The 24,392-nt window shown below is 43.4% G+C and overlaps 1 protein-coding gene across 1 annotated transcript in view; it reads left to right on the top strand.

Annotated features, from left to right (window-relative positions):
* The window catches only part of EXOC5 (exocyst complex component 5), a gene marked incomplete in the record, with an annotated part of 1,512,951 nt that overhangs the window by 573,948 nt on the left and 914,611 nt on the right, over positions 1-24,392 (top strand).

The following is a 24,392-nucleotide window of genomic DNA, read 5'->3' as shown; positions in this document are numbered from 1 at the left end:
GGTTTTTGATAAGGCCAAACATTCCCAAAGAGAGTTGTCTCTAAATGGCCTTTATACCTGAATATGATCTCCTGTTAGATATCTACAAGAGACACTGTACAAGTTCAGATATTTTAGTCTCTCATAATAACTTAAATTTTCACATCCATGGATGCCCTTGGTATATTTCTGCTGTACTCTTTCCAGTTTACTCGTGCTTGTTTTCTTATAAGGTTTCCATATTATTCCATACTGAAGTTTGGGTCTAATGTAACAAACAATGACTTCATCATTTCTGATTTCCTTGAGTTTGTAAATCTTTTTATATAACCTATAGTTCTATAACTGTAATTAACCAATTAGTTGATATGGTTAAAAAAAAACTCAAAGCTTGGATCTACCCGTATACCCAGGTCCTTAAATGAATCTACAGTTTCAATCACTGTGTGCTGTATTAAATATTCACCTTTCAATTTATGTCTTCCAAGTCTCATATGCTTAGTTTTTGATGTATTTGTCAGCATGTTGTTCTCCTGTGCCCAAATGGTCAGTTTAGTCAAGTTATTTTCCAGACATGCCTTATCTGAAACACATGTAATCAATTTATACAATTTCAGGTCATCTGCATATAGACTGTAGGACATCTCAGATGAAAATCTTAGGTCTGAAAGATGCAGTCTAAACAAGGGCCTAGGACAGACCCCTGTGGGGACACTTTGACTGTAACCAGGAATTTCACCTGTCCAATTGCTGTATGATACTTGGTATGTCCTATTGTAAGCCATGCAGTTTTCTGTCTTATAATGAGTGCATCAATACCTAGTTGTTCTAATTTATTGATCAATGCTTTGTGTGTGACCTTGTCAAATGCTGAAGTTAAATCTATATAAATTACATCCCAGCACAATTTTTCATTCATAGCTGTTATTTGTTAGAGAACATCATGTTACAGTTGGTACTAGATCTATCCTAATCTCGAGCTCCGCCCTCTACCCACAATTTTCTACCCTCTCTACAGCTTACCCAGGTCTGGTTTGCTGCCTCAGTGAACAGACCCGGATTTCTTCTCTTGAACAATTCAAAAGTAGCTTAAGCTAACTTTTCTCCTTCTAATTTCTAAATTTTCTCTTCCATTTGACACGTTACCAGTTTCTTACCTTACCTCCCCTCCCAGTAAGTTTCTCAAAGGCTTTAAGGTTTCTTTTGCCTTTCTTTCTTCTTCTCGTTTTTCTTGTCAGGGCCTTTCCTGCTTTCTGACTTACAAGAAAAAAAATATCTTAGAGTTAACTAGTTTAAGTATGTGTGTGTTAAATTTGATAGCTTAGATAGTTTAATTAGTTCTCTACTGTTTGTAGTTGTTACATTAATACTGTTCAGCTGCTGTTGACATTTTTCTGAAACTGTCCTTTTTTCTGTGTTTCAGGATGTCAGACAAACCCTCCAGTTATAAGCACTGCTGTGCCTGTTCTCATAAGATTCCTCAGTCAGACGTGCTTGAGATATGCTTGTACTGTCTTGGGCCAGAGCATTTACGGTCTACCTGTTCTATTTGTGAGGGATTTAATCAACGGGCTATCACAGGGCGCAGGAATAAGTTGGTTTTGAAAGGGCTGTTGCCTGCATCTTCCTCATTTTCACCAGAGGCTCAAACTCCTCTCTACGAGTCATCATGAATCCTCAGATCCTAAGAAAACACCCTCATAAAACTTCGAGGGCCTCTTTGGAGCCACCAGCAAAAGTTTCAAAGCCCTTGGATTCCACCTCCTCGGATCTGAGACTAGCTTCTGCTGCTTCGGATCCAAAGCGCTCCTCAGATCCGATTGTTATTCCTTTGCAGGTTCCCCTAAGCCGTCTACCCCCACCTCAGATCCTAGTTCTAGGGATCCTACACCTAGGAGCCAAGCCCCTGAATATTCAGTCAGGACTGTTTCTTCAGCCTTACCTGCAGCATTATTACAAACTCCTAAGGGGCACTTAAGGCCTGGTTCAACTACTTCTTCCAGGTAGTTTAGGAGTTTTTCTGATATAGTCATGGACAGGATGATGTGGAGATTCCTCAAAACTCGGATTCAGATTGGGGTTTAGGGGTTTTGTCAGCTTCATCCCCCTTCAGGTCCATGAGTGTTCTGCCAAAGCTATCCAATCTCCTTCTCCAATCCAACCAAACGCTTTGGAGTCCCAAGATCCTAGATACCCGAGAGAGTCGGCATTGGATCTGAAGAAGCTCCCTTACTCATCCCTGACAGTTGCATGGATTGTTGGCATCGGATCCAAGTGTAGGGGTTCTGCTCCAACTTTTTTGGATTCGTCCCTCCCCTCACTTTGGCTCTCAACAGCTTATGTCCGATTCTGTCTCAGGGGCCATGGCTCCTGGGTTGTTCCTGTCCCCTTTTCCTTGGCTCCGAGGGGGGGGGTCACCGGGTCCATCAGCTCTCAGGGTTGTGGAAAGGATTTTCTCTTCTCACAGAGATCCAACCACTTCTATCTCTGGTCCTCCCCATTGCCCTCAATTGCATCTGAGTACTGAGCCCCTCATGCTTGTCTAGGGTCAGCCTGTCCCGAGAACTCCCAGAGATCTCCTCCAAGAGGGGGCCTCCTCTTCTTCTGATACCTCCGATGATCATCCCTCAGAGGAGGCTCATCGTTAGAAGTCGTGCAGAAGGAGGCACATAGACTGACCTCTGGAGTCCCTAACAGAGAACACATACTTGGATGAGGGAGGAGGATTCCCAAGATCACTACCTGATGATGTCTCCTTTGGAGTCATCTTAGAGATCCTTGGGCAAAGAGGTAGCTGGTCTGCCCAAAATCTTTTTACTGAGGAGTCCATGTTGTTGGAGGCTTTTGGGTTGGGCCTGGCCTATCTAAGTCTTGGGTGACCCCCCCCCCCAGGTGACCTGATAAGACCTAGTCTCCCGCTGGGCCTGGAAGGAGCCGGACACTATTGAACCCATCCCCTAGCTGCCTGATCAGTTCTTATCCCTCCTCCCCCCAAGGGCAGACTGTATTGGACTAAGGGTGTTCCACTGAATGCCGTGGTTGTGGCAATAGCTACCATAAAGAAGCTAGCTGAGCAGAACTCCTCTGTCCACATGTCTAATGGGGAGTCGAGAACAGTGAACAGATTTGGTAAGCATGTCTACACCTCTGCTACCTTTGTGCTGAGATCTTTGAACTACTTTGCACACTTCACTCATTTGCAGAGAGACCCGGTCCATCTCTCTTACGGAGACCATGTCGGCAGAGGACTAAAAAAATTGTCTCCCCAACTGCCTACTCTTTCTTCCATCACTAATTCTTCCATGAGGCTAGTCTCCCATGCTGCGGAGGGCAACTCAGTCAGCCAGCTCAGGTATTACAATCAGAAGACATGCCTGGATAAGGCTTGTAGTTTTACGGAGCCCTTTAAGACGACATTTGTTAACTCATTCACTCCAGTGGAGCACAGCAAGTTTGCAATGTAACTTCCAGTGGGCGGAGCCTAAGTCTTTTGACAGAGTCAAATTATGTTCTCCCATTTCAAACAAATGTTCATATTTCTGGAGCCATAGGAGTAATGAAAGTAGTATAAATGTCAAACTCATAAACTGTTTTTATAATGGTAGTATTCTTTAGGTTCTAGGTCTTGAACCAAATTTTATAAGTCACAGTAAACACAGTAGCCATTACATTTGTAATATTCTGTAAACAACTTGTAGTATCTCAGCAACCACTCAAGTTACATACATACTGTCAGCAGCATTCTATTCATCTAGTTGAGAGCTTTCATATGAGGCTAAGGAATTTTGTCTGTTACTTGGTTTTTGAGATATTTAGAAAAATATGAAAATTATATCTATACAAATTTATTTAATAAAAACAGTTATCTATTTACTTACACTAGATAGAGATCAAATATTAATGCAGTTGAGTTTGCCATTGTGTAAACTTGAAGATGAAATCTTTTAAAAGCTTATACATAGCATGATTTTGTAATTATTGATGCAAATATGAACAAGCAATATTTGATGACTAGAGGTGTCAGTAGGTGTTAACTGCAGATGCACCTGGAAGCGTCACTTGCAGGTAATGAGTTGATGCCCTCTTAGATGGTACCTCCTTGTTTGGCCCATCCATCAAAGATATCTTAACCTGCAGTGAACAGAAGGGAAAGACTTTCTGCCGTGAGGATCAAGTTTTCTGCTCCTCAGCGCACTTTTTCCAGGAATCAGCAAGACAGTAAGAAGATTTTGTTACGAAGATCCCAAGGGTCTTTTCATGATCAGTGTGGGGATTCTACCTTTAGGGGCAGAGGAGGAAGTTTCAATGGAAGATGCTGCCCCAGGGGCAGAGAGGGTCTGTAAAATCTGGGCTATATCGAACTTTTCTCTGATAGGCCCTACCAACGCTCCTGATTTATTGACCAACTGCTCAGCTGTAGAGGCAGATGTTAATCGTATTTCACTGTTGCAGTCATTACACTTGGGTTATCCTGCTGGCAGGCTACCTGCAGTCGGCTTGAATTCCAAAGTCTAGGTCTGGCGTCTGTTGCTGTTGCCTCTTCCCTGATGTCATTGCGCCAGGGGTATAAAAGATGCAGCCGACGCCATTTTCTTCCGTCTTTCTTGCCGCGTGGTGCCCAAAGCAAAAGCAGTGCCGGTCAGCTGACTCCTGAGATTTTCAAAACCGAATTTTAGATCCGAAGTCTTCAATAAAGCTAAGTACCCCGTTGGGGAAACTTTTTTCTTGCTCCAGACCGATGTAAGAAAAAGTTAATAACTGTATTTCTTGTAGGAAGCAAGTACCTCATAAGGATTTTCATTCTTACTGTATTCCTTGCCTAGGCCCTGATCATAACGTTGCTAGCTGTCGGTTTTGTGCTAGATTTAACCAACGCACTATTAAGCGTCGGTTCGATTTTGCCTTTCATTGCTTTGGTTGAAGATTCAATTATATAATGCCGTCGGAACAGCTGACGACCAGAGTTTATAAAAAGCGCAAGGAAAAAGAAAAGGACAGGCATCCGAGGTCCAAAACCAACGACGAGGCTTCCGCTAAGCCCAGTCGCCGGTTCGTCGCTTCTCAGTGAGGTGCATTCGCAGCCCCTGGCGCCCGCTACCTCAGAGCCACAGGCCGCTGACGACTCCCACGTGGAGCCAAGTAGGCCTCTGGATACTCAAGGTATTGGATACTCTGAAACTATTCCCTCAGATGGGTCCGGAGCCGCTGAGCAGGCATCGGCTTCTGAGGGTGTCTTCAGACCTGCAAAGTTATATGTAAAGCCTACTACAGCTTCCAAGGCAAAGACTAAAGCAGTTCTAAAGACAGAGAAACAAGTACAGCATTCTCCTGGACAAACTGCCGTGCCTAAAAAGCAGATACTCAGAATGGCCAAAGACCTAATTACCTTGATCAGGGGTTCCCATCCCCCTCCTGACAAGAGGCGTAGGCAAGAGACAGAATATGACTCTTCTGATCAGGTTTCCATTTCCTCTGACTCCTCTTCTGAACAAAGATACTCTCTTCCTCCCTATGAGGATTCTGATGCTGAAGAATCTATTCCTTCAGCCTCTCCTCCTGAGGATTATTCTTTTGGGGAAACCCTGCATACCATGAGGGAGCACTTCCACCGGGAGAGCCAGGACTATTCAGAATCTAAGAAAAGACTTAGAGATTTCCTTTTACTACCTCAGCACAGGCCTTTGGCTATTCCTCCTGTGTTAGACATTGTAGATGATGTATTTTCTGAGTCCGGACTTTCTCCTGACTCTTTCTCCTGACTCTTTACCCCCTGCCCCTGTTAAACTACAGGGTTCAGATTCACATAAATTTCTTTATAAAAACACTGCTGCTGAACCAGAAACTGTTTCTCAGGGTCCCTAAGGGATCAAGGCTTCTACTGCAAAAAACCCTATCCCCTCTGATAGAGATTCAAGGGCACTAGACAGATGGGGGAAAAAGGTTTACACGTCTGCTACTTTGGCTGTGAGGGCTTTAAATTGTCAATTTCATATGCTTAAATGTCAGCAATACTTACTGTCATTGCTAAAACAGAAAATGTTATCAAATTCTGATTGTGCAGAAAATAAGGAAATGCAGGATTTATTGCATACAACTGAACAAGTGGGAAAGCATACATTGCAATGTGGTTTTGATTCTCTGGAGGCCTCTTGCAGGGCTGCAGTTACGGGTTATTAGGAGGCATGTGTGGTTAAAGGAGCAGAATCTGCCTGATCATGTTAAAGCAAAGTTATTAGATGCTCCATTATAGCATGATACTTTATTTGGTGTTAAAGCAGAGGAGGTGTTGAAGAAAATGGTGGACAAAGTGAATTCTATGCAAACAGTAAAGGATTTCTTACAGGTACAGCCACCCAGATTTAGCAGGAACTGGCCTACAAAGAATTGGTCCTTTCCAGTGTCAGACAGACCACAAAGAGGCAGATACAGACACCCCAGAGCTCGTACAGGCCTAAACAGTGGGGCACTTCTACCTCCAAAAGTGGAGAAGACAAAACAGAGCCATACAGGAAACAGTCCCAATAACTTTCCTCTGCCAGCTCCAAGCACTTATCTTTTGGCAGCCCCCTTAGGGGGAAAACTAGCACTTTTTTTCTCAAAATTGGCACATGATCACCCAGGACAAATGGGTCTTTAATATAGTGTCCCAGGGCTACAGGTTCCACTTTCACACCCTGCCGAGGCCAAAAGGTATGCCAAACCTGCCACATAATCAATGGGCAGAGGCACAAAAACAAGTTTCATCCCTCATGGAAATGAGGGCCATTCAGCAAGTACCACAGCAAGAGCAGGGACAAGGATTTTACTCAAGACTTTTCTTGGTACCCAGACAAGACAAAGCCTGGAGACCAATACTGGACCTGTTTACTCTAAAGACATTCCTGGACGTTCCAAAATTCAAAATGTTGACTCTGCAGCAGCTTCTGCCCATGCTGGGCAAGAAGGCTTGCTTGTAACTTTGGACCTAAAAGAGGCATACCTGCATATTCCAATCAAACAATCTTGCAGAAGATACCTCAGATTCCTAGCTGGCTCAATGCACTACCAATTCTCTGCACTGCCCTTTGGCTTATCTACTGCACCCAGAGTTTTCACAAAATGCCTGGCACCAGTAATTGCATTTTGCAGACCAAGAGGAATTCAAATATATCCTTACTTGGACAACTGCCTTATTCAAGCAGAGAACAAGGACATTCTGTGAAGGCATCTGGCGTTCGTAAAAAGATTACTTATTTGCCTAGGGTACACAGTAAACGAAAAGAAATCAAAACTAGTACCCTCTCAAGAGATAATATTCCTGGGTGCAAGCTTAAATACAACTGCCCAGATGGCTTATCTCACGCCAGACAAACAAAGGCAACTGACTTCTTACTTCAAGATGTTTGCAACAAAGACCCAGTTTTCTGCAAGAAAAATTCTGCAGGCTTTGGGCTTCATGGCATCCTGCATTCTGCTAATTCCATATGCCAGACTGCATATGAGGAAACTACAATGGTATCTAAAAAGTGTTTGGACTCAACATTGTCATAGCCTGGAAACATTAATCATCCTCATTCCTTGCCTGCAACAGGAGTTTCTATGGTGGGCACACGCCTGTCCCCAGAACAAGGGACAGCCATTCACCCTACCCACAGCCAGGCAGTCAATAACAACAGATGCTTCAGATTACGCCTGGGGGCCCATATGGCAGGTAAATGTATTCAAGGCACATGGCCCACAACCCAAAGTCACCTCAATGTCAGTCAAAAAGAGATGCTGGCTGTTCAAAATGCCCTGACAGCTTTCAAGGATCTACTCCATCCAGGACAACTACTAATAAGGACGGACAATACTACAGTCATGTGGTACATAAACAAACAGGAAGGCACTCATTCCTACCCCCTCTGCAGACAAGCCATGACCTTGTGGGCACAGCATTGACTTATCAAGTACACCTGCAAGCACAATACCTGCCAGGAAAGAAAAATACTCTGACAGACAAACTAAGCAGAAACCTCACGGATCCCCATGAGTGGAAACTGGATACACAAGTCTTCAGCATGATAATAAAGAAATGGAGATGCCCAGACATAGATCTATTTGCCTCCCCTCACAATTGCCAACTACAGAGATTCTGCACAAGGACTTATCACAAACAAGCATGGAAAGTGGACGCTCTATCATTCAGCTGGAAAACCGTAACAGTATATGCCTATCCTCCTCTGCCTCTCCTCCCCAAGGTACTCCTAAAGGTCAGACAAGAGAAGCCAAAAATTATCCTGATTGTACCAGACTGGCCCCGCCAGCACTGGTACCCAGTCCTAAAGAGCTTGTCTCAAGGCCCAGCTTGGACATTGCCTCTAATTCCTCATTTACTGACCCAACGAAACAATCAGATCCTGCACAGTCAGCTCAGAACCCTAAATCTGGCAGCATGGCGGATAATGTAGCCATTCAGAACACACCTCTCTCTAAAGCAGTGATGGATGTTATTTTGGAGGCCAGGAGGCCCAGTACCAGGAAATCTTATTCTGAAAAATGGAAAAGATTCTGTGCTTGGAACCAGGCACAAGGAATTGACACGGTTGTACCAAATATTCCTCAGATTTTACAATATCGAACTGAGATGCTGGACAAAGGCCTATCCTTTTCATCAATCAAAATCCATGCCTCTGCCATTTCAGCTCATTACAATACGGAAACACCAATTTTTTTACATCTGCTGCTAAGACAGTACCTTAGAGGGGCCAGAAACATAAGACCTCCAAGGAGAGCACCAATACCTGCATGGGACCTCAATTATGTCTTGGAAAAACTCACACTGCCGCATTTGAGCCAGCCAATACAGCTAAAATAAAGTTCTTATCTTGGAAAACAGCTCTGCTCCTAGCAATATCCTCTGCAAGACGAGTCTCAGAGTTACAGGCACTCATGGCTGTTGAACCTTTTATCATTTTCCATCCAGACAGGGTTTCTCTGAGGACGACCCCGACATTTATGCCTAAGGTAATGTCAAGTGTGGCCCTTAACCAAACCATTAATTTGCCTACCTTTTATCCAAACCCACAGAATAAGGGTGAGAGACTCTTGCACTCTTTGGACATACACAGACAGCTACGCTTCTACCTGGACATTACTAAAGCTTTCAGAAAGACTGAGCAACTCTTAGTAGCATATGCTGCAGGATCACAAGGAAAGGCTATCTCAAAGCAGACCATTTCAAAATGGATAGGCCACTGCATTCGTCTCTGCTATTCACTACATGGCAAATCAGTGCCTAAGGGCATTAGGCCTCACTCTACCAGAGCAGCAGCTACTTCAGCAGCCTTCCTCAGAGGAGTACCAACCAAAGACATTTTAGAGGCTGCAACTTGGAGTTCAGTGCACACTTTCACCAAGCACTACCACTTACCTCTCTATTCTAAATCCAGAGCAGGCTTTTCCACTGCAGTTCTGCAGGGCCTTGTAGGCTCTCCTAATCCTATTTAGACCCAGCCACCCTATCTCAGCTTTGGGATTCAACCCAAGTGTAATGACTACAACAGTGAAACACGATGAACATAGTACAGTTGTGTACCTACCATAAATGTAGATGTTCGAGTGTATTCACTGTTGCAGTCCAGGTTACCCACCCACCATCCCCCTTTTTCTTTTGCTGTGACTTATCTGTACTTCTCTATCCTATACAACCTGTTTGGTGTATTTGCTTGTAGATGAAGGAAATGTTTATTTTTGTGCATGCATACTTATTGGCATAGTTTTCAGCCTACCAATTTGGGGGCACCTGACATCTGGGGCAAGAAAAACTGAAGAAAATGGCATCAGCTGCATCTTTTATACTCCTGGCGCACTGACGTCAGGGAAGAGGTGACAGTAACCGACGCCGGACCTAGACTTTGGAATTCAGGCCGACTGCGGGTAGCCTGCCAGCAGGATAACCCAAGTGTAATGACTGCAACAGTGAATACACTCTAACATCTACATTTATGGTAGGTACACAACTGTACTTCAGGTGTCGTTTTGCACTCCACCTAGGCACCTGGACCAAACTTAAAAAAAATGCCCGGGTGCTAAGCATAATGTCCAGAAGTTACTACATTCTCTTTTTCCTTCCACCTCCTCAAAGTCAGGCGAGATTCCCTGACATTCCATCCAGAGGGAGTACGCAGTAATACAGGTTTACAAACTACTGCAAAAAAAAGAGTCATCCAGGAGGTCCCAGCAGAAAAAAAAGAGGATCTGGAACCTACTCCCACTTTTTATTGCCAAAGAAAATCAGGGACCCGAGACCCATTCTGGATCTAAGCAGTCTGAACCTGTATGTAAAGAAGTCAAAGTTCCAGATGGTTACAGTTCAGTCCATTCTACCGCTGTTGTGAAAGGATGATTGGATGTGTTCTGTGAACTTACAGGATGTGTACTACCACATCAGAATGAACAGGAACTCTAGAAGTCATTTGCATTAAAGGTTGGAAGTCAGTCATTACCAGTTCAGAGCTCTGCCCTTTAGACTCACCACAGCCCCCAAGCTGTTTACCAAATGTATGGCAGTGGTCACAGCTCACCTGAGACTGCAGGGATTCCACATGTTTCCATATCTAGATGACTGGCTCCTAACTCCCCTAACCAGGCACCAACTAATTCAAGCTAGGAATTATCTATTTCATATCTCCAGCTCCCTTGGCATCACCATAAACCTAGTAAAATTGAATCCTTCTCCCGTACAAAGGCTAAAGATCATTGCTGCTCTGTTGGACACTTCAAATCAATTGGCCTTATTACCGTCTCATCGCATAATGGCATTGAGACATCAGGTGTAGTCCATTCTAGATGCTTTGTCTACACTGGCAAGATTGATATTTCAAGCCCTTGGATCTATGGCAGCTGCCGTAACTCTGGCTCCATTAGCAAGATTTTTTATGCAAGTTTTTCAATGGACTTTGGCTGTTCAATGGTCTGTTCTTTATCATTCCTTATCTGTTCCTGTCAAACTAACTTCAGTCTGCAAACATCATCTTCAGTGGTGGAGCTTGTCGGACGATCTTTACATCAGCAGACCTTTTCTTCCTTCCCCCTCAGCCACTGTCACCACAGATGCTTCTCAACTGGGGGTGGGTCATTTCATAGGGGAAGGTGGTCCAAGTCATGTGGACTCGTTCAGAGACCAGGTTGCATATCAGTGTTCTGGCAATAACAGTCCTCTTGGCATCTTGACATTGCAAGCTTTTCAGGACTTTCTTCCCGTAGGAACTATTGCAATTCACACAGACATGTCACTGGTGTGGTACATAACCAAACAAGGTGGAACCTGTTCATACCCATTGTGCATAGATGCCTTGATGGTCTGGGAATGAGCGATATCTTCAGACCGATTTCTTCTTGCAACACACATACTAAGGAAATCCAACATTTTGGCACACAAATTCAGCAGATATATTCTGGCTGCTCATGAGTGGTCCCTCAGTCAAACAGTAGCGAATTGGATTTTCATCCGTTGGGGCCAACCTTACTGCAACCTCTTTGCTTCCCCCAGAACAACAATTGCAGCAAGTACTTTGCTCTAATCCCCCCTCCGGGCGAGCCACCAAGAGATGCTTTCGTTCACAATTGGCCCTCTGGTCTCCTTTATGCCTATCCCCCTCTTTCATTTATCCCAACATTTCTACAGAAAGCCAGAAGGCTGAAGAGCTTAGTAATCCTCATTGCCCCCCACTGGCCTCATCAGCTATGGTTCCCTTGTCTCTCATCTCAGCTGCAGTATCCTTCTTGGATTCTGGAGCCCACTCAGGATCTGATGTGTCACCCAGCTGAGATTCATTATCCCAATCCACAAGCCCTCAAACTAACCGCTTGGTTTCTCCAATTCCATTAATTGTACAAAGGTCCAGGCTTACTTCCCCAATAAGAGACATTGTGTTAGCTTCCCAAAAAGCAACCACTAAAAAAGTGCACAGAAGCAAATGGAAAAGGTTTGGTATTTGGGCTTCTAAAGAGAATATTGATCTCTTTTCAGCCCCTGTTTCAGCCATCCTTCTTTTTCTTAGGTCACTCTTCAAGGAAGGGGCTAGCTACTCTACTATTAAACTTCAGCTGGCAGCCATATCCAACTTTCATGCTGGAAATGTTTCTGGTTCCTTTTCTGCATCTAGATTGTGCAAGACCTTCATGAAAGGGATTTTTCAACTTTGACCCTCCAATAAAAGACCCCTCTCCACTGTGGAAATCTCACTGTTGTTCTTCAGGGCATTACTCAAAAGCCTTTTGAACCAGCTAGTGATTGTGCATGAAATTTCTGTCCTGGAAGACCATATTTTTGGTAGCCATTACATCAGCAAAGAGAGTTTCTGAACTTCAGGCTTTGTCATCCAAATCACCTTGCATCTTTTTTCATAAAGATAGCGTATCCCTCTGTGCCAATCAATCCTTTATGCCTAAGGTGGCCACAGAGACTAATATTAATCAGTGTATTCACTTGCTGGTATTCTTTCCAAATTTCTCTAACAAGGACGAATATATTTTCCAACTTCTTGATGTCCATAAACAGCTTCATTTTTACCTTCATGGAACAAAACGGTGTAGGAAATCACAGCTGTTTGTATCTTTTTCTCCTAACAGCATAGGCCAAGCATTCACTATTACTCTGGCCAAGTGGATTACGGATTGTATTTCTCTGATTTGTTCAAAGAATGGTCTACAGTTGCCTAACCCTCCTAAAGCCCACTTAGATAGATCTATGGCCACTTCATCTGCTTTTTTTCTCCAGGGTTTGCCCTGTTTCCCCTTAAAGCAGGTTTAGTACGCGTATGCTTCCAGTCTTGAGGAATCTCCCTATATTTATCCATCCATCCATCCATCCTCAATCCCTTTTTTTTCCCATTTTGCACATGGACTCGGGGGGGGGGGGGGTGAGGCTGGTTCACTTCAACAGTGACAGTCATCTTGAGCCAAGGTTTACACCACCGGGTGGCAGTCCCTGCAGTGGTGTTCATCAGTTCCTCATTCGCACACATACTCACACCTGCGGCCATTTTAGAGTGTCCAGTTCACGTACTGCATGTCTTTGGAATGTGGAAGGAAACTGGAGCACCCAAAAGAAACCCACGCAACTACATGGAAAACTTGCAGACTCTGCACAGAAGGCATGCCAGCCAAGAATCTAACAGGAGAACCTCTTGCTGTGAGGTGACAACGCTAACTGCTGCACCACTGTGGCCGCCAATCTCCCCATATTTATATGACCTAGTAAATAATTTATTATTTATTTATTTATTTATTTATTTTACATTTGTTAACCGAGCTGGTCCAACTGGATGCATATCCTTTTTCAGTAGAGGCCCGAGGAGAAAAGCTCCAATCATAATCTTAAAACACAAAATCTCAAAACAAGTTATATAAAAAAAAAAATCCAGGTTATAACAATGCAAGTTACAAAAAGTAAAAATAAGTAGACGTTGTACATTTACAAGGTTAGTAAAAAAAAGTCAATTTACATAGAAGTATAATGAGACAAAGATCAATCATCTGGTAAAACATGACAGGGAAATATAATATACTAATAGAGTATATCAAATATATAATATAATTATATATTATTATATATTATTATATTATTATATTATTATTATATTATATATTATTATACATATATATATTATATAATGGATATAATGGTACTGTAAGTTCTTGCTGAAGTGCTCTGAGGTAAGTATTACTAACTCATTCTCCTCCCAGTGCTGTTTGGATCCGGTTTGAGCAGTTACCTGGATGTCACTAAGACTACTTATATATATATACACATACATAAATACACACACACACATATATATATATATATATATATATATATATATACATATATATACAAAAATATATTTTGTATATATATAAAATATACGTATATACATATATTATATATATATATATATATATATATATATATATATATATATATATATATACACACACACACACACATATATATATATATATATATATATATATATATATATATATATATATATATATATATATATAATCTAGACTGGAGGTGTTGAAAGAAAAGCAGATGGAGTACAAATTATAGCAATGTCAGAAAAGGAAAAGTTTGTGTGACTTGCCTGGGCAGGCAAGACTGTTTTACATGCAGCACTGATCAAAATTGAAAAACCTCCTAGTCTTTTTGTTCCCAGTACAGCAGAAATGTTGAGGCAGCTGAAACATGTTTTGGCAAAATTTGAGATTTACAAGATACTGTATCAGATACAGGAAATAAAAGTGGATTTATGAGTTTTTGTTGAATCACGAAGCACTGCAAGTATTCCCTGAGTGTGACTGTAAAGGAGAGGAGGTATCTGAAGAGGCTGTGCATGCCCCTGAGGGGGAAGGGATGGCATCAGAGAATGGTGAAAAGTTGATGTTTTCTAGTGTGAACAAGCTGAATATGTTTAGATCTGTTCAATGAAAACTTTTAATGACAGCTGCACCTAGTATGACCAAAGAAAGTGAAGTAAGGCAAAACAGGCTGAACGCTGGTTATTAATGCTATGCAGAACTTTTGAGTATATAATTAATAATAAAGTTTGATATACTTTTATGTGTACATTTTTGCGCCAGATGTAGTGTAATTATTAAGTTGTGGGGTTGGATGAAAAGTGATAGGGAAGCTCCTGCCCTAAAAGGCTAGCCTCAGTGAGGATGATTGCAAGTTAATATAGGTATGTATTGATGACGTTTTGTGGATGAAATTAAGAGATGATGGGTAAAGCATTAACAGGAAAGGTGATATGTCAGGTAGATTGCTAGGGATGAGTAGTTCTTGCCTCTTTACAACCTTTTTGGAAACTGTTTATGCATATGAATTAGTGACTGTAGTTTAAAAGCATTCTCCCTAAAAGTTGTATGCAGCATGCGTAATGAGGTAGTGAGTCATGTCATCAAAAAATGTGATAATAAGATATAGGAGTAGCTGTAATTATGTGTACTTGTTTAACAATAATTTTTCTCGTTTTTGAAACCCTTGTTAGGGTACAGAAGACTCTGTTCTGATGTCTCTAGGTGGATGACAAACTGATTGTTAAATTTAGTCAAGATGTGGGCTGTGTCATAATCAAAAATGGAGTAATGTAAATTTTGGGGTGTTGTGTTGAAATGTTATTTGTTTTCACTATGAGTTGGGTGTGTTAAATGCATAAAGAGAGGAACCTAGTAAATTTGTTTTCTATTTTCAGTAGAAAACTGTGCAAGCAAAATTATTTCTGTAAAATAGAGCAGTTATTCTCAAGTTCATAGGTACGTACTAGGCATGCAGTTCAGAAGACCGTAGAGAAGCCCAGGCAGCTAAGCCCAAGAATAAGGGTCTATATTATATCACTGAAAGATTGAAATTGCAAAGTCTGTATAATTGACCCACTTTTTGAAAATCTAAAATGCGGAACACACGGATCATTGATTTTTTTTTTCCCAGGGAGGAGAGCCAAGATTACTCAGAATCTAAGAAAAGGCTCAGAGACTTTCTTTTACTACCTCAGCAAAGACCTCTTGCTATTCCACCTGTTCTAGACATTGTAGATGATGTATTTTCAGAGTCCGGCCTGTCTCCTGACTCTTTACCCCCTGCACCTGTTAAGCCAGACAGATACTACAGGGTTCCAGATTCTCATAAATTTCTATATAAAAACCCTGCTGCTGACCCAGAAACTATATCTCAGGGTCCCAAAGGGGTCAAGGCTTCCACTGCAAAAAACCCTGTTCCCTCTGATAGGGATTCTAGGGCACTGGACCAATGGGGGAAAAAGTTTACACTTCTGCTACATTGGCTGTAAGGGTTTAAATTGTCAGTTTCATATGCTTAAATATCAGCAATACTTAATTTCACTGCTAAAACAGAAAATGTTGACAAATTCTGAATGTTCTGATAACAACGAAATGCAGGATTTATTGCATGCAGCTGAACAAGTGGGAAAGCATACTTTGTAATGTGGTTTTGATTCACTGGAGGCCTCTTGCAAGGGCCGCTGTCACGGGTTCTGTCATTAGAAGGCATGCTTGGTTAAAGGAACAGAATCTGCCTGATCATGTTAAAGCAAAATTATTGGATGCGCCATTACAGCATGATACTTTGGTGTTAAGGCAGAAGAGGTGTTGAAGAAAATGGAGGATAAAGCAAAATCTATGCAGACAGTTAAGGATTTCCTACAGGTACAGCCACCCAGATTTAGCAGGAACTGGTCTTCTAAGAATTGGTCCTTTCCAGTGTCAGACAGGCCACTAACAGGCAGATAAAGACGCCCTAGAGGCAGATCCCAGCCCCAAGGCTGATACAGGCCTAAACAATGGGGTGCTTCTACCTCCAAAAGCAGAGAAGACAAATCACAGCCATACAGGAAACCGTCCCAATGACTTTCCTCTGCCAATGCCAAACACTCTTGGCAGCACCCTTAGTGGGAAAACTAGCACTTTTTTCACAAAATTGGCATATGATCACCCAGGACAAATGGGTCTTGAATATAGTGTCTCAGGGCTACAGGTTCCACTTTCACACCCTTCCAAAGACAAAAGGTATGCCAGACCTGCCATACAATCAATGGGCAGAGGCACAAAAGCAAGTTTCATCCCTTATCGACATGAGGGCTATTCAACGAGTACCACAGTAAGAGCAGGGACAAGGATTTTACTCAAGACTTTTCTTGGTACCCAGAAAAGACAAAGCCTGGAGACCAATACTGGACCTGTCTATTCTAAACACTTTTCTGGACGTTCCAAAATTCAAAATGTTGACTCGGCAGCAGCTTCTGCCCATGATGGGCAAGAAGGCTTGGCTTGTAACTTTGGACCTCAAAGAGGCATACCTGCATGTCCCAATAAGACAGTCTTGCAGAAGATACCTCACATTCATAGCTGGCTCAATGCACTACCAATTCTCTGCACTGCCCTTTGGCTTATCTACTGCGCCCAGAGTCTTCACAAAATGCCTGGCACCAGTAATTGCATTTTGCAGACAGAGGAATACAGATGTATCCCTACTTGGACAACTGCCTTATACAAGAAGAGAACAAGGACATTCTACTGAAGCATCTGGCGTTTGTAAAAAGATTACTAATTTGCCCAGGGTACACAGTGAACGAAAATAAGGGTGCAAGCTTAAATACAACTGCCCAGATGGCTTATCTCACACCAGACAAACAAAGGTAACTGACTTCTTACTTCGAAATGATGGCAACAAAGACCCAATTATATGCAAGAAAAATTCTGAAGGCTTTGGGCTTCTTGGCATCCTGCATTCTACTAATTCTATATGCAAGACTGCATATGAGGAAACTACAATGGTATCTAAAAAGTGTTTGGACTCAACATTATCACAGCCTGGAAACATTAATTACTCTCATTCACTGCCTGCAACAGGAGTTTTGATGGGCACAGGCCTGTCACCACAACAAGGGACATCCATTCACTTTACCCACAGCCAGGCAGACACTAGCAACAGATGCATCGGATTATGCTGGGGGGCACACATGGCAGGAAAATGTATTCAGGGCACATGGCCCACAAGCCAAATGCATCTTCATATCAATAAAAAAGAGATGCCAGCTGTACAGAATGCCCTGACAGCCTTCAAGGATCTACTTCATCCAGGACAACTGCTGATAAAGACGGACAATACTACAGTCATGTGTTACATAAACAAGCAAGGAGGCACACATTCCTACCCCCTCTGCAGACAAGTCATGACTGTGTGGAACACATCATTGACATATCAAGTACACCTGCAAGCACAATTCCTGCCAGGAAAGACGAATACTCTGGCAGACGAACTAAGCAGAAACCTCATGGATCCTCACGAGTGGAAACTAGATCCACAAATCTTCAGCATGATAACAGGGAAATGGGGATGCCCAGACATTGATCTATTTGTCTCCCCTCACAACTGCCAGCTACAGAGATTCTGCACAAGGACTTATCACAAACAAGCATGGAAAGTGGACGCCCTATCATTCAGCTGGAGAGGCCTTACAGTATATGCTTTTTCCTCCACTGCCTCTCCTCCCCAAGGTACTCCTAAAGATCAGACAAGAGAAGCCAAAAATGATCCTGATTGCCCCAGACTGGCCACGCCAGCACTGGTACCCAATCCTAAAGAGCTTGTCTCAAGGCCCAGCCTGGACATTACCTCAAATTCCTCATTTGCTGACTCAGCAAAACAATCAGATCCTGCACAGCCAACTCAGAACCCTAAATCTGGCTGCATGGCGGATAATGTAACCATTCAGAACACACCTCTCTCTAAAGCAGTTATGGATGTTATTTTGGAGGCCAGGTGGCCCAGCACCAGAAAATCTTATGCAGAAAAATGGAAGAGATTCTGTGCTTGGAACCAGGCACAAGGAATGGCCACGCTTGTACCAAATATTCCTCAGATTTTACAATATGTAACTGAGATGCTGGACAAAGGCCTATCCTTCTCATCAATTAAGATCCATGCCTCTGCCATTTCAGCTCATTACAATACGGACCCACCTAGTTTTTCACATCCACTGCTAAGGCAGTATCTCAGAGGGGCTAAAAACATAAGACCTCCAAGGAGAGCTCCAATACCTGCATGGGACCTCAATTTTGTCTTCGAAAAACTCACTCTGCCTCCTTTTGAGCCAGCTAATACAGCTGAGATAAAATACTTATCATGGAAATCAGCTCTGCTCCTAGCAATAACTTCAGCAAGATGAGTCTCAGAGTTACAGGCACTAATGGCTGTGAAACCTTTTATTATTTTCCATCCGGACAGGGTTTCTCTAAGGACAAACCCAACATTTATGCCTAAGGTGTAGTGTCCATTGTGGCTCTTAACCAAACCATACATTTGCCTACTTTTTATCCAAACCCGCAGAATAAGGGGGGGAGGCTTCTGCATTCTTTGGACATACACAGACAGCTACGCTTTTACTTGGACAGAACTAAAGCTTTCAGAAAGACTGAGCAACTCTTAGTGGCATATGCTGCAGGATCACAAGGAAAAGCTATTTCAAAGCAGACTATTTCAAAATGGATAGGCCACTGCATTCGTTTCTGCTATTCACAACATGGCAAATCATTGCCTAAGGGCATAAAGCCACATTCTACCAGAGCAGCAGCCACTTCAGCAGCCGTCCTCAGAGGAGTACCAACCAAGGACAGTTTGGAGGCTGCAACTTGGACTTCAGTGCACACTTTTACAAAGCACTACCACTTACCTCTTTACTCTAAATCCAGAGCAGGCTTTGCCACTGCAGATGTTCATCTTGCATACAGCTGCAGTCATAACAGATGAGTTATCCTGCCGTTAGGCGGGTCCTCGGTCGGCCGAATTCCAAAGTCTAGGTCCGGCGTCGGTTGTCGTCACTTCCTCCCTGACGTCAGTGTGGCAGGGGTATAAAAGAGGCAGCCAACGCTATTTTCTTCAGTCTTTCTTGCCGCGCGGTGCCTGAAGCAGAAGCAGTTCGCAAGTGCCGGTCGGCCAGCTCCTGAGATTTACGAAAGTATTTCAGCCGAAGTCTTCTTGAAAGCTAAGTACCCCGTTGGGGAAACTTTTCTTGCCTCAGACCGATGTCAGACAAAGTTAATAATTGCATTTTATGTGGGAAGCAAATACCGCATAAGGATTTCCACTCTTACTGTATACCTTGCTTAGGCCCAGACCACGACGTCTCGGCCTGCCGTTTTTGTGCTAGATTCAACAAACGCACTATTAAGCGTCGGGCGGAGTTCGCCCTTCACTTTTTTGGCAAAAAATTTAATTATATTATGTCGTCGGATACTCCGACTCCAGTTTTGAGCAAAAACCGCAAAGATAAGGACCGGCTTACGAGGTCCGCACCACCTACTGATACCACGCTAAGGCCGACTACCGGTTCTCCGGTACTCAGCGAGGCGCCTACGCAGTCCCTGAGTACCGATGACAATGCATTACCGGTGTCTTCAGTACCCGAGGTCGCAGGCTCCTCGGCCCCCATTCCTACTACAGATACCGACGCCACTCCTGGCGGGGAAACTCAGAATTTAGACAGGCCTGTCATTTCTCAAGGGGTCTTCAGGCCTTCCTCCTTCTCTATTAAAGCCTTCACTAAATCTAAAACAGCCATGAAAACCAAAAAACAGGTACCTCAGACACCCTCTCAAGGCACCATGCCTAAAAAACAGATGCTTAAAATGGCTGAGGATTTGATTACTCTTATCAGGGGTTCTCAACCCTCCTCTGACAAAAGGCCCAGATTAGAGGAAGACTACCCTTCCTCAGATCAAGCTTCTATTATCTCAGAACTATCTGAGGACCAGGATTGTGCCTGTTCTCCATTCGAAGACTCTGATGCAGAGGAGTCTATTCCCTCGGTCTCCCCCCCTGAGGACTTCTCCTTTGGGGAAACCCTGCATACATTGAGGGAACACTTTCACTGGGAAGGCCGAGATTACTCAGATTCCAAGAAAAGGCTCAGGGAATTTCTTCTGCTCCCCCAGCATAGGCCTCTGGCTATCCCTCCTGTTTTAGATATATTGGATGATGTGTACACAGAAGCCAGCCTTAATCCTGATTCTTTGCCTCCAGCTCCTGTTAAACCAGACAGGTATTACCGGGTTCCTGATTCTCACCAGTTCCTATATAAAAGCCATACTGCTGACCCAGAAACTATTTCACAGGGTCCCAAGGGAATTAAGGCCTCTACTGCTAAAAACCCATTACCTTCAGAGAGAGATTCCAGATCTTTAGAAAGGTGGGGGAAAAAGGTGTACACCTCGGCCACTTTAACCATGGGGGCATTAAACTGTCAGTTCCATATGTTAAAGTATCAACAGTTTTTGATATCTCAGCTGAAAAGCAAGATGACACAACCAGAACAACCAGATTTAAAAGAGTTGCAGGATTTGTTGCATGGTGCAGAGCAAGTGGGTAAACCTACCTTGCAGTGTGGTTTTGATGCTTTAGAGGCCTCATGTAGAGCTGCTGTTACGGGGTCTGTTATACGTAGGCATGCTTGGCTCGAAGAGCAAACCTTACCAGATCATGTCAAAGCTAAATTATTAGATGCACCTCTTCAAAAAGATGTATTGTTTGGTGTTAAAGCAGAGGAGGTGCTAAAGAAAATGGAGGAAAAAGCAAAATCAATGCAAACAGTGAAAGATTCCCTGCAGGTACAGCCTCCACGTTTCAGCAGAAACTGGCCTTCAACAAATTGGTCCTTTCCAGCCACGGACAGACCTCAAAGGGGCAGATACAGGCGTCCAAGGGGTAAAGGGCAACCTCAAGGATCTTTCAGAGCCAGACAGTGGCAAGCACCAACCCCAAGAGGTGAAGAAGATAGATCACAGTCTTTTAGAAAACAGACACAATGACTTCCCCCTACACCTGCCAAGCACAGCTTTATTGGCAGCACCTTTGGGTGGAAAACTGGCATTATTCTCAAAAAATTGGCATATTGTTACAAAAGACAAATGGATTCTGGACATTATAGACAGAGGCTACAGGTTCCACTTTCACACCCTTCCAAAAATGAGAGGCATGCCAAACCTGCCACAAAATCAAAGGGCAGAGGCACAAAAACAAATTTCAGCTCTCATGGACATGAAAGCGATTCAAGAGGTACCTGCAAAAGAACAAGGTCAAGGGTTTTATTCCAGACTATTCCTGGTACCAAGGAAAGACAAAGATTGGAGACCTATCTTAGACCTATCCATCCTAAACACATATCTACAGGTGCCAAAATTCAAGATGCTCACATTACAGCAGCTTCTTCCCATGCTGGGCAAGGAGTCTTGGCTGGTAACATTGGACCTCAAGGAGGCATACCTGCATGTCCCTATCAGACAAGATTGCAGAAGATACCTCAGATTTCTTGCAGGTTCAACCCATTACCAATTCTCTGCATTGCCCTTTGGCTTATCTACTGCGCCCAGAGTGTTTACGAAATGCCTGGCATCAGTAATCGCCTTCTGCAGACTAAAAGGGATACAAATCTACCCATATCTGGATGACTGCCTGATCCAAAAGGACAGCAAGGACATACTACTGCAGCACCTGGCGTTTGTAATAAAATTGTTGAACTTCGTGGGATACACAGTCAACAAAAAGAAATCAAAACTAATACCCTCTCAACAAATAATTTTCCTGGGTGCCAGCTTGGATACCACCACCCAGATGGCCTACCTCACGCCAGACAAGCAAGGGCAACTGTCTCAATACTTCAGAAAAATGGCAACTTACACCAGGCTAACTGCAAGGAAAGTCCTGCAGGCTCCGGGATTCATGGCATCTTGCATCCTACTAATCCCATGTGCAAAGCTGCATATGAGGAAACTTCAATGGTACCTAAAAAACTTATGGTCTCAACACAGCCACAGCTTGGAAGCAATTATACCATTCATTCCATGCCTTCAAAAGGAATTTATGTGGTGGGCTCAAGCTTGCCAAAAAAACACAGGTCTTCCTTTCTGTGTACCTCAAGCAACTCAAATCATCACAACAGATGCCTCGATCAGTGCATTCAGGGAAAATGGGCACGAAAAGAGAAGTTCCTTCACATCAACCAAAAGGAAATGCTAGCCATGCAAAAGGCTGTTATGACCTTCAAAGACCTACTGCATCCAGGCCAGCTATTGATAAGGACAGACAACACCACAGTGATGTGGTACATAAACAAACAGGGGGGAACTCATTCATACCCCCTGTGCAGGCAAGCCATGACCCTATGGAACACAGCACTGGAATTGAAAATTCAACTACAGGCACAATTCCTGCCTGGGAAGGAAAACACACTGGCAGACAACCTAAGCAGAATTATGACAGATCCACACGAATGGAAGTTGCATCCTCAAATTTTCACGAAGATAACTCCGGCATGGGGACAGCCAGACATAGATCTCTTTGCTACCCACAGAAATTGCCAGTTGAAAAAATTTTGTTCAAGGACCTATCATCCACAGGCCTGGAAAGTGGACGCACTTTCCTTCAATTGGGCAACATTGACAGTCTATGCCTTCCCGCCTCTTCCTCTGCTGCCCAAAGTTCTATTAAAAGCCAGAGCAGAGAGGCCGAAAATGATTCTCGTTGCTCCAGACTGGCCAAGGCAACACTGGTATCCTCTCCTGAAGAGCCTGACACATTCCCCACCATGGATCCTACCTCCAGTCCCTCTTCTGTTGTCCCAGCACAACTACAAAACTCTTCACAGCCATCTCAAAACTCTAAATCTAGCTGCATGGAGAATTCCTTGATTTCCCAACAGTTTCTCCTCTCCAAGGAGGTGCAGGATGTCATCTTGGAGGCCAGAAGACCTTCTACTAGAAAGGCCTACTCCGCCAAATGGAAACGATTTTGTGCCTGGAATCAAAAGAAGGGACAGAATCCTTGGGTAATAAATATACCTCAAATTTTACAGTAATTATGTTAAACAATGGACTTTTCTTCTCCTCCATCAAGATCCACGCTTCAGCCATTTCTGCACAATACAACACAGATCCTCCTTTATTCTCTCATCCTCTCTTAAGGCAGTTCCTCAGAGGGGCAAAGAATATAAAACCCCCAAGGAAACTACCAGTCCCTGCTTGGGACCTCAACTTCGTATTGGAAAAGCTGACCCTTCCTCCCTTCGAGCCAGCTTCTTCATCAGAGTTACAGCACTTGTCATGGAAAACAGCCTTTCTTCTGGCTATCACCTCAGCTCGCAGGGTTTCGGAGCTACAGGCCCTCATGGCTGTGCAACCATTCATCATTTTCCATCAGGACAGTTTCCTTACGAACCAACCCTAACTTTATGCCAAAGGTAGTATCCAGTGTAGCTTTGAATCGGACTATCCACTTATCTACCTTTTATCCTAATCCACAAAACAAAGGGGAAAGACTACTACATTCCTTGGACATTCACAGACAACTTTGTTATTATTTGGACAGGACAAAGCCATTCAGGAAATCTGAGCAGCTCTTTGTGTCCTATGCTGCAGGTGCTCAAGGAAAGGCTATTTCCAAACAGACAATTTCAAAATGGATAGCCCACTGCATACGCTTTTGTTACTCATTTCATGGAAAAACTGTGCCTGCATGCATCAGATCCCACTCCACCAGAGCCACAGCTACCTCTGCAGCCTTCCTCAGGGGGGTCCCTACCAAGGATATTTTGGAAGCAGCCACCTGGAGTTCAGTGCACACTTTCTCCAAGCACTATCACCTCCCACTATACTCTAAATCTAGAGCGGGCTTTGCCACAGCAGTCCTGCTGGGCATCCTAGCCCCTCCTAGTTCCACTTAGTGCCTACCACCCTTACTTAGCTTTGGGATTCTACCCATCTGTTATGACTGCAGCTGTATGCACGATGAACATAGTACAGTTTTGTACCTACCATAAATGTAGATGTTCGAGTGCTCATACAGCTGCAGTCCAGGTTTCCCTCCCTCCAACCCCTCTTAGGACAGGCCT

The sequence above is a fragment of the Protopterus annectens genome, chromosome 6.part0 (genome assembly GCF_019279795.1).
Source record: "Protopterus annectens isolate FY-2018-M chromosome 6.part0, PAN1.0, whole genome shotgun sequence".
NCBI lineage: Eukaryota > Metazoa > Chordata > Ceratodontiformes > Protopteridae > Protopterus > Protopterus annectens.
This window is presented reverse-complemented; position numbering and strand designations above follow the sequence as displayed.